Source organism: Rutilus rutilus (genome assembly GCF_951802725.1).
Source record: "Rutilus rutilus genome assembly, chromosome: 9".
Taxonomy (NCBI): domain Eukaryota; kingdom Metazoa; phylum Chordata; class Actinopteri; order Cypriniformes; family Leuciscidae; genus Rutilus; species Rutilus rutilus.
Genome location: NC_140223.1, coordinates 4891496 through 4903243, shown reverse-complemented (window position 1 = coordinate 4903243; position 11748 = coordinate 4891496).

Sequence of the window (11748 nt, the reverse complement as noted above, 5' to 3'; positions counted from 1 at the left end):
ATTTTTATGCTATTTGGGATATTTTCTTCATATATTTCAAGTTTGTTTACTCTTTGTACAATATGAGAAAAATGCAACAACAAAAAATTAGAGCATGTAATTTCAGTTTAGTAATTAAGCATTTATTAGTAGTGTATTTATTATTGCCTATTTATTTGTTTAAAACTATTTAAATCTATTTTACCAGATGCCACTGCCAAGCGAAAAAATTCTGACCCTGCCGCAATAGCGTAGTACCTTGATAGGAGAAGAGTGAAATATTATTACAGTATAAAATATCTGTTTTCTATGTGAATATATAGTAAACTGTAATTTATTCCTGTGATCAAAGCTAAATTTAATCTTCAGCATCTTTAATCCAGTCTTCAGTGTCACATGATCCTTCAGAAATCATTCTAATATGTAACCCTGGACCACAAAACCAGTCACATGGGTAAATTTTTTTAAATTGAGATTTATACATCATATGAAAGCTGAAAAAATAAGCTTTCCATTGATGTATGGTTTGTTAAGATAGAACAATATTTGGCCGATACAACTGAAAATCTGGAATCTGAGGGTGCAAAAAAATGATATGATTTGCTGCTCAAGAAACACTTCTGATTATTATCATATTTTTGTGGAAACTGTGATACATTTTATATGTCAGGATTATTTGATGAATAGAACGTTCAAAAGAACAGCATTTATTTAAAATAGAATCTTTCGTAACATTATAGCCTAAATATCTTTACTGTCACTTTTTATCAACTGAATGTGTCCTTGATTAATAAAAGTATTAATTACTTAAACTATTGACCCCAAATGTTACCTGTATACAATAATTTTATGAAATAATTTATATCTATAACATTTTTATTTGTTAGAAAGAAATTCTAAGTCAAGTTAAAAGAAATGGTGCACTTGTGTTTTTGATGTGATTTTTATTTACAAAAAAAGTTTATGTTCAGGAAAATTCTATGAAATCTGGTTTAAATCAATTTTTTTTGTATAAAATGTATTGTTCATTGATCTCTTTAAATAGATGTTTAACTATATAAGGTCTTCGTGTCAATTGGAGCGACCACTTATCATGTGGTGCGACCAATAAAATCAATCACTGTATTAAATGTAAAATAAAATATCTTATTTCTGTGGCTGAAATATGAATCACTGATACAGTATGCTTTAGTAAATTATATTTTTAAAACATTTATATCAGTTTTATGTGATTTACAGGACAAGTAAGTCTGTTAACTAGATTTAAGAAGGCAACTCAGAAATTATAGAACAAAAAACGAGATCATTATTTACAAAAACTCAAAAGAAATGCAAAACTTGGTTTCTAAACACTTTAATTACTGAGAACTTGTAAAAAAAATGTTTAAGCATGTTAAGGAAATGAATTAAATTTAAGATAAATCACAGTCGCACCACATGACATTTTTTAAGGCTACGGACAATTCATCTAGATGAAAAAACACTAAAATCACTTAAATTGAATTTTTTTTATGAATTTAGGTGTAGACAACATCCTTAATGTTTGAACAATTGCAACAGATATTTTTTTTTTTTTTTTTGTATTTTAAAATTGACCTGTCGAAAATCCTTATACGTCATTGACCCATATAGCAGATTTCACCCAGCAACACAAATGAACCACATCTGCAGTTTATTGACAGAGGACAGACCATCAACACACACACACACACACACACGTCTTCAGATTTTCAGCTGAAGGATGCATGAGAAAAGACATGTTAATTACCGTCCTCCCTAACAGTAACTGCAATTCATCTAATACACAGGTCACACATATGGCTATAAACATACATTAACATCAAAATGAAAGTTAAACTCATTTAAACGACATTTCCACAGACTCAATCACCAAAATGATATGTGGAGATTCTTTATTAAACGCGCGTTAATAAAAGTCCAAAAATACATCTAACTGTTGGCAGAAAAACGCATACATAACCTTATTCCGGTTTATGGCACTTCTATAATATAAACTCTAATCTTCACTTAATTGTAACGAGGCTTCAGCAAAGTGAGGATCCATTTGCAGCTTTATAGTGATCTTGGTCGTACAATCAGGGTCAATCACCAGCAAACACAACAGTAGAGACAAAGCAACTCGTAATGCGAAAACAGGCATAAGGTCAGGCAGCAAACTTACATAAATCGGACATACTACCTGATACTACTCTGCTCGCGTACTGTTTTTCGAAAGTAGTATTCGATTTCGGACGCAGCCAAAACCTCTCATGAGGAACCTCTTCTTCTTCTTCGACTTGTTGCTATTTTACGGCGGTTGACATCCAGCTTATCATTACCGCCACCTTCTGCTCCGGGGTGTGAACCAGAAAATAGGTTTACAGACTAAATCACACACACACAAACACACACAAACACACACACATACACTACTCATCCCAGTCCTTCTGCACAACAATAATAATAATAATTTTTGATATCAAGAATTACATTTTTAAATATCAAGAATTACATTTCTGATACCAACAATTTACTTGTTGATGTAATTGTATTTTCACTAGTGAAATGTCACCATAGGCTGCCATTCAAAATCAATTGTTGATATCAAGAATTTATTTCTTACAAGTAGAAATATAACTTTTGATATCAATAATTACATTGTTACTAGTAAAAAAGCGAATTACTGATATCAATAATTCAATTGTCACTAGTTGAAATGTCTATTCTTGATATCAACAATTGAATTGCTACTAGTAAAAATCTTCATTTTTGATATCTGAAAATGTATTTCTGATATCAATATTATTATAGATATCTAAAATGGCTATATTGACCTCTCGTTCCTCGAATGCCGAAATGAATGCTGGGATATTTCTGCCGTCAAGTTCACACAAGTTACCAATCTATGCTTTTTCGGTAAAATGGGCGTGTCAAGAACACTTCCGGGATTTTTAACCGTTCTTGCCAAAATGCAAACTTGTGTATTGGGACGGTACTTGGGCAGCGACTGATGACGTTTCACAAGTCCACAAGAACGCAAGTACAGACAAGAACGCATATTGAGAAACGGCCATTGTTTTTCAAAATGATTGCCACAGCCCATATAGAACCACAGAAAATTATTTTATCAGTTTTAACACTGAAGCTATGCGTCAGATTTTTCCCATCCTCACCGACCTTGTCATAAAACTCGTTTAAATGATCATACGACGCCTACTTGCTGCTTTTTGTTTTGATTTGTAACGTAAGTGATGAGTCGTTCATGAACAATCCATTCATTGTGTCTGTCACGTGACAAATGAACGGAAGACTCGGAAGGTAAAGTAATTATTTATGTTCCCTGTAAACGATTTTTGACTGCATTATAATGATTTCTTAATTCAGAATATGATCAAGATTGCGTAGGTGGATGTGTTCTGGGAATTTGCCAGTTAATAGTTTAACATTTAAAGCCCCTTGAACGATATGATTCGAAAAAAGATTTGTTCATTTTGATGAACAACATCGAACAAGAGAGTCAGTAGACACTGGTGGCTGGTGTTGCCAGATTGGGTGTTTTTTCTGCTACATATTAAGGCCAGGGACTTGTTGAACCGCTGGCCCAAAGGGCGGAAGTATGCTTTCCCCCGGTCAAAATGTGCGTTGATTCTGGTAGCGCCCAAGTGGCCCAACCAGCCGTGGTTCCCAGAATTAGTGAACGTCACAGCTCCCCCCATGGCGAGTCCCGCCGAGAAGGGACCTTTTATCCCAGGCGAGGGGCACGGCACCCCAGCACAGAGCTGTGGGACCTACATGTGTGGCAGATCAATGCGGAGTATCACTAGCGAGTGCTGCAGACGATAGCAGAAGCTAGAGCCCCTTCGACGAGGCGCTTATATGCTCTGAAATGGAAGGTGTTTGCTAACTGGTGTATTGACAAGCGGGAAGACCCCAAGGGTTGTGATATTTCCATTATTCTGACCTTCCTGCAGGAACGTCTGGACGCTGACAGCTCCTCGCCTACAGCGAAAGCCTACGTAGCCGCTATCGCCGCTTCTCGTGACGCGCTAGATGGCCATTCTGTAGGGAAGCACCCCCTGATAACGAGCTTTCTCCGGGGAGCGAGGCGACTAAATCCTCCCCGCCTTTGGGATCTATCGTTAGTGCTCAGTGCAGTCTTCGACCCACCCTTCGAGCCAGCCGAATCTAGCGACCTTAAAGTGCTCTCGGTTAAGAGCTCGCGTTAGCCTGTGGGAAACGAGTGGGAGACTTGCATGCCCTGTCAGTGGACAGTTAATGTATGCAGTTCGGACCAGATGATTGCATGGTCAGACTCATACCCAGACGCAGCTACACCACCGAAGGTGCTCTCAACACAGTTCAGAGCCCAGGTGATTACAGTTCAAGCATTTTGTCCCACTGAACTAGACAATTCAGTGTCACAGAAGCGCGCTTTTTGCCCTGTGTGCGCGCTACAATCTGGGCCAACTTCCACACAGCGGGGGTTTTATATTTTCCCCATACGTAATGTCGAGGGGCCGACTCGATAAGGCAACGTCTCTGGTTACTCATGTAACCGTAGTTCCCTGAGAGGAGGGAACGAGACATTACGTAGACTACCGTGTGAATAAGTCTTCAGCCTCAATAGCTCTCGTTCAGTCGAAAGATTCTGAGGTTTTTTGGCGCCCGATGTCACCTATATTGGAGGCTGTCAGCCAATCAGGTGAGGGCGCGGGCACCATTGGCTATTTGCAAGCAAAAGAGTTTTTCAAATCAGGCTTCAGCTTTTGAGGAAAATGGATTTCCCCATATGTAATGTCTCGTTCCCTCCTCTCAGGGAACTACGGTTACGTGAGTAACCAGAGACGTTTTAACCACACATTACAGGTCATTTTCGGACACGTTTCAGATTGGACTTCACTGACAGAGAATTATGGCAGAACTCGCATCATGTTTATTTTTCTTTATTTGGTGAAAAGCACAACAATTTGTTTTTATTGTAAATATACACACAAAAAAACACTTAACAATCAACAGAGCATTTTGAGTCTCTTTTGCACTGATAAGAAAAAAAGCGAGCTGATCACGCCGTTGTGATTGCAGACCCGCTGAGAATTATTATTATTGTTATTATTGTACAGAAGGACTGGGATGAGTAGTGTGTGTGTGTGTGTGTGTGTGTGTGTGTGTGTGTGTGTGTGTGTGTGTGTGTGTGTGTGTGTGTGTGTGTGTGTTTGTGTGTGTGATTTAGTCTGTAAACCTATTTTCGGATTCATACTCCGGAGCAGAAGGTGGCGGTAATGCACCGATAAGATGGATGTCAACAAGTCGAAGAAGAAGAAGTTCCTCATTGAGAGGTTTTGTTTTGCCCTGGTGAACATCTCTGAGCGTTTCTGTCTGTGTTTTTGTCTTCCCGTGGATTTGCTGCCTGCCCTGGACTGTTTTCTATTGTGGACTGAATTATGTAAGTTTGCTGCCTGACCTTATGCCTGTTTTCGCATTACGAGTTGCTTTGTCTCTACTGTTGTGTTTGCTGGTGATTGACCCTGATTGTACGACCAAGATCACAATAAAGCTGCAAATGGATCCTCACTTTGCTGAAGCCTCGTTACAATAAAGTGAAGATTTGAGTTTATATTATGGAAGTGCCATAAACCGGGATAATGTTATGTATGCGTTTTTCTGCCAACAGTTTGATGTATTTTTGGACTTTTATTAACGCGCGTTTAATAAAGAATCTCCACATATCATTTTGGTGTATTGAGGTGATTGTCTGTGGAAATGTCGTTTAAATGGGTTTAGCTTTGATTTTGATGTTAATGTATATGTTTATAGCCATATGTGTGACCTGTGTATTAGATGAATTGCAGTTACTGTTAGGGAGGACGGTAATTAACATGTCTTTTCTCATGCATCCTTCAGCTGAAAGACAGTGAATCTGAAGAAGTGTGTGTGTGTGTGTGTGTGTTTATTGTCTGTCTTCTGTCAATAAACTGCAGATGTGGTTCATTTGTGTTGCTGGGTGAAATCTGCTTTATATTTACAAGACATTTTTTGACAACATTCACTGGTGTGTAATTTTGATTTGTATAATGAAAGGTCAGAGACAATTAAAAAACATTTAGCCTATTATCTGAATAACCAGATTCTCTTGTTTAATTCTATAGTTACCATTTACACAAAACATAATTTTCAACGTTACAAATAATGATGGCTGATTTTATGATTTTTTTTTGATTAGTTAAAATGCTTAATAGGCTATAGCTATGTTATTAGATGCCAGTCATAAGAGCTGTGAAATATTAGCAAATAATCTAGGAATATGCACTTATCATCTTGTACAGTTGTCGCTCACATTTTGACTATTAACAAGAGGATTACAAAACTAACCTTTGGTACATCAAAAATATAATATTTGATAAGCAGATCTCACTTGTTTTCTGTTATTAAATCAGGATTCACTTGAAAATTCACATTTATCTTCCTTGAGCTCAATTCTAACAACTTAATGTTTTAATATGTTTCAGACCAGATGGAGGTGAAAGAGCAAAGACAAGAACTGAAGTTTATTTAAGAGGAGATTGAAGACATGAGTGATCCAGAACCATCCAGAATAAAACATGAAGATACTGAGGAACAAATAGGTTGGTGTCCATTCTTGATTCTTCAGTGTTGACTGCTTTGGTAGATATGAATTAATAAGCAGTATATGGATGATAAATGATAGAGAAATACATCCAAGTGATCATAACCTTGTATATAGCAGTTGTCAAACATATTTTTACTATATTAACAATGAACGACAGAAACAAAAAGTGAAAGATCTGATCTAGGGCTGCATGATAATGGTTAAACTGATAATCACGATTATTTTGCTGAATAATTATAAATCACGATAATTAATCACGATTATTCTCATTTTAGAAACTACAGAGAAAGAAAAGAGACAGTTAACGGTTTATAAATATATTGCCATTTTGGTTACAAAATTTAATTTAACGTTACCGGCCATTCAGAATTTCTACTTGAGGAGATTCCCCCCTTCCATGTAAAGCTAGGCTATATAAATGTAATGATTTATTATTATTATTATTATTCTACTAGCCAAAAAAAGCGGCTTATTTATATAGGGCTATATTCAAATGTGGATTTCATACATTAATTTCTTATTTCATACATTCATCTTTTTTTTCTTTTTTTTTCTTTTCTTTTTTTACCAAAAATGTGTTTTAGGTGGACGGATCAATACAGTTCAAAGAACATGTATGATGTTGTAAAATATCAATGTCTTTTCTGTTAACCAAATGCTTTTTAATCTACGCTATCGCTTCAATGCAAGTGAACAAGCGCACCGTTATTTGTTGTGTAGTGACGTGTGTGTTCAAGTAAGCCAGAAATGTGCAGATTCTGCGCAATACACTGTATTTAATAGATCATGATGACTCACGAGTAGTTGCGCAAAATCCGCGCAGATTTGGCTTACACGAATTTCCCCAGTCAATGCAAAAAGCACAGCGAAAATAGAACAGCGAAAGTCATTTAGAATCAGATTTAGTCACACAAACAGCACAAGTGGCTTGTGAAGAAACAGACTGGCTGTGTAACAATTTCATGCAAACAGAATATCGCTGTGGAGATATCGCAGTGCTTTTTCCGCAGTGTAGAGCGAGGTTGCCAGATTGCACCGATTAAGTAAAACACTGGGCATAAAATGTAAGAGAAAAGCTCTGTTTGGGTGATTTGGGAAATTTAAGCTATTTAGATCTGGCAACCACAAACATCAATGCTAGTGGGGACTTGTTATCAATGCAAGATAATGCAAATGTCTAATAAAAAAAAGCGTTCCCTTACGAGAACGGTTCTCTCGTACTGCGTTGCAAACGCTATGGGAAAACTCCTTTTCTCGAGAATATTGAAGCCTTTATTTTAAAACGCATTGCAGCTGCACAGCGAGCGCATCATAGCTCGTCTGAGCGAGCTGATTGGCTGTGCTGCGGCAACTGCACGAACCTATGGCGAGTCAGCAGAGGCGTGCGGTCCAATCGGAGCGCTTGGCGCCTTGCCAGCCTCGAGCGTGTCAAAATAGGCGTGGCTGATGGGTATAAATTCAGAGAAAACTCGTCATATGACAGATTTAATCTCCTTCAGCTCGAGCTCTGAGACTCACCTCGTTCACTCTCTCTCCCTTTGCTAACTGCGCCGCGCGCAAAGGATGCCAGAGTGGATGGATACAAGCAATGTTCAACACCCGCGGCTAGCTGTCTTTACGTCAAGAAAGATACCCCGCCCTCGCGTCACGCTTAATGCAAGACCTAGAACGGACACTGAGTGAGTTTTCAAATCTGCGCCACTCACCAAGTTAAAAGAAGTTCAACTTGCGTCTCATTACCTTGAGTTATTATATCCCATTCGTCTGCCACAGACGCATCCTTTATGAACAGCCGCTTAGGACTAGCGATGTGTTCGCTGGTCCTTCATTGAGCGCGTCACAGGACAGCGGTTAATCAGCAACTTCCACCAAAGTAAAGAGCTTATTAAATACGAAAACGATTATTTATTTTTGCTAATTATTATTTTATTTCAGTTAGTTTTTCAGTAACTGTTGTTAGTTTCGTTTAGTTTTAGTTTTTCATTTATTATGAATTTCTAATTTTTTTTCAGTTTACGAAAATGTTTTAGTCTTAGTTTCAGTTTTCGTTTACGAAAATAACCTTGCTCTAACTCTCTATGTGTGGTATATATCATTCTAAGGCCCGACACTCTGACAGTCTATGATGATTTGGACTACTCTGTTAAAGTCCCGGGGCTCCCCAGACACCTCCAGAGTAGCCACCGGTGAATAGCACGGCGTTTTAAAATGGGTTCCCCATAGCGTTTGCAACGCAGTACGAGAGAACCGTTCTCGTAAAGGAACGCACTTGGTTTCTTATGTAACCTCTGTTCCCTTAGAGATAAGGGAACGAGTACTGCGTTGCCTGCTGTGCTATTTCTCTCATACCAGGTGCTTCGCTTCAGTCGATTTAAACCTGTCATATGGCGAGTTTTCTCTGAATTGATACCCTTCAGCCACGCCTATTTTGGCGCGCTCGAGGCTGGCAAGGCGCCAAGCGCTCCGATTGGACCGCACGCCCCTGCTGACTCGCCATAGGTTCGTGCAGTTGCCGCAGAACAGCCAATCAGCTCGCTCAGACGAGCTATGATGCTCTCGCTGTGCAGCTGCAATGCGTTTTAATAGCGTTTGCAACGCAGTATCTCTAAGGGAACCGAGGTTACGCGAGTAACCAAGTACATTTTCAGGATAAAAAACGAGCGGGCAAATATCGCAACAATTTTAAAAAATGTATCGCAAGAGGCAGATATCGTTATCGCGATTTAAAATACGATTAATCGTGCAGCCTTAGATCTCTGTTGCTTTCTGCTATTAAATAAGGGTTCACTTGAACTGATTCTAACTGTATTTCTGTGTATTTTAGACCAGGTGAGAGTGAAAGAGCAAAGACAAGAACTGAATGAAGTGGAGGAGGAACATCGTAACTTTACAATTCAAAGAACAAAAGCCAAAAAGACGCACACCTGCACTCAGTGTGGAAAGAGTTTCGCTCAGAAAAGAGACCTTAACAGACACATGAGAATTCACACTGGAGAGAAACCGTCTACATGCACTCAGTGTGGAAAGAGTTTTTCTCGTTCATCAACTCTCAGTGTTCATCTGCGTATTCACTCTGGAGAAAGACCATTCAACTGTGATCAGTGTGGTAAAGATTTTTATACGTCATCAAATCTAAAAGATCACCTGAAAGTTCATTCAGATGAGAGGCCTTATGTGTGTTCTCTCTGTGGAAAGAGTTTTACACTTCTTGACAGTTTTAAACGGCACCAGAAAACACACAATGAAGTGAGAGATCATGTGTGTTGTGACTGTGGGAAGAGCTTTACTACATCTAGTCAACTGAAACAGCACCAAAGAACTCATACTGGAGAAAAACCTTACAAGTGCTCATATTGTGACAAGAGTTTCACTCTGTCTGGAAACCTGAAATCACACGAGCGAGTTCACACTGGAGAGAAGCCGTACGACTGTACTCAGTGTGGGAAGAGCTTCACCCAATCACATACTCTAGTGAATCATATGAGAAAGCATTGTTCTGTGTCGCAGCGAGCAAACGTTTTTACTAAATGTTAGTTACCTAATAAACTAGTGTTGCTGTGAAATGCCACAAGATTTGTTTTATATAGAGAACAAGAAAGAAAATTATTTTGATTGAATGCTCAAAATTAAAAGAGACTGGAAACAAATGTAGAAAAACAACAACAATCTGTTATTTGTTAATATATGAAACAATTCCCTGAATTTGATCAGATTTTTATTTTATTTTATTTTATTTTTTTAGTTACATAAAACCTGTTATTACATAAACAGATGTATATACAATAATGTTCATCTTTACAATAACTCTGCACAACATAACAACAAATAAAATGACAATTTCACTGGCAATGTGTGATTTTGTGAGTAAAAGGTTTCTACTGATCCAATAATTAAGATAAACAGATTCAGATAAAGATTCAGATACTTTAATTCTTTAAAGTTTTCCTGTAGCTCAAACAGTAGAACGCTGGCACTTGTAATGCCAAGGAAAGCAAGAACTGATAAGAATGTAAATGTGTACCTTGAAATGAAATGTAAGTCGCTTTGGATAAAAGCATCTGCCAAATGCATAAATGTAATTCTGTGACGTAAGTTTTGTCATTTAGCTGTCAGTGTAAGGCAGTTCTTTGTCTATAGTAAAACATCCTGTGGCCTGTTGCACAAAGCCGGTTTCATTTACTAACAGGTAAAGTTCGAGATTAGTTTGAGCAAACTGGCCTTTTTGGGATTGGTTTTAGTTGTGTTCATCATCATGGTAACTTACGCTACACGGCTGGACCAATCAGTGCAGTGACATGTATCTGATACAATAAAGCCACTCCCCCTGTATCTCTCACTCCGAATCAAAGCAGTTTATAGTGTGAAACAAACTTTAGAGAGCAAATTGCCCATCTTTTGCTGCAAATTTTTATATTTATATTATAAGAATAATAATTACTTTTAATTCATGTAATATATTCATATAGTTATTATAATTTATTAATTGACAAGTAATATTAAAATTTGCTTTAAAATTATTAAAGGGTTAGTTCACCCAAAAATTCTGTCAGTAATTACTCACCCTCATGTTGTTCCAACCCCTTAAGACCTTCGTTCATCTTCGGAACACAAATTAAGATATTTTTGATTAAATCTGAGAGCTGATCACTCCTCCATAGGCTTCTAAGTGATTGAAACTTGCTGGCCCAGAAAAGTTATTAAAGAGATTGTTAATATAGTCCAAGGGACTACAGTGGCTCAATCTTAAGTATATCAAGCAACGAGAATACTTTTCGTGCGCAAAAACAAACAAAAATAACGACTTTATTCCACTATTCATTTCCTTCTAATTTTCCAATTTGAAATCCTGAGTCAGTGCCTCTATCTGTAACAATTCACAGTGATTAGATCAACATTTATGCAAGATAGTTATAAGGTTAAAGCCCCACTATGTAGGATTTCCGTTTTGGTCAAACAACGACCCCTAGAGTCGCTGTGGACTACTTGTATTTAACGTTACTGTCGTAAATACCACTCACGCAGAGCAGTCTCTTCACTCACGGCCAGATTCCCTCCCCCCTGTATACCGGTCCCTGTTCAGTCGGATAGAACAGAAGCTGTAACGAGTGGAAATAAGGTGTGGCCCCTTTAAGAGCTGCGCG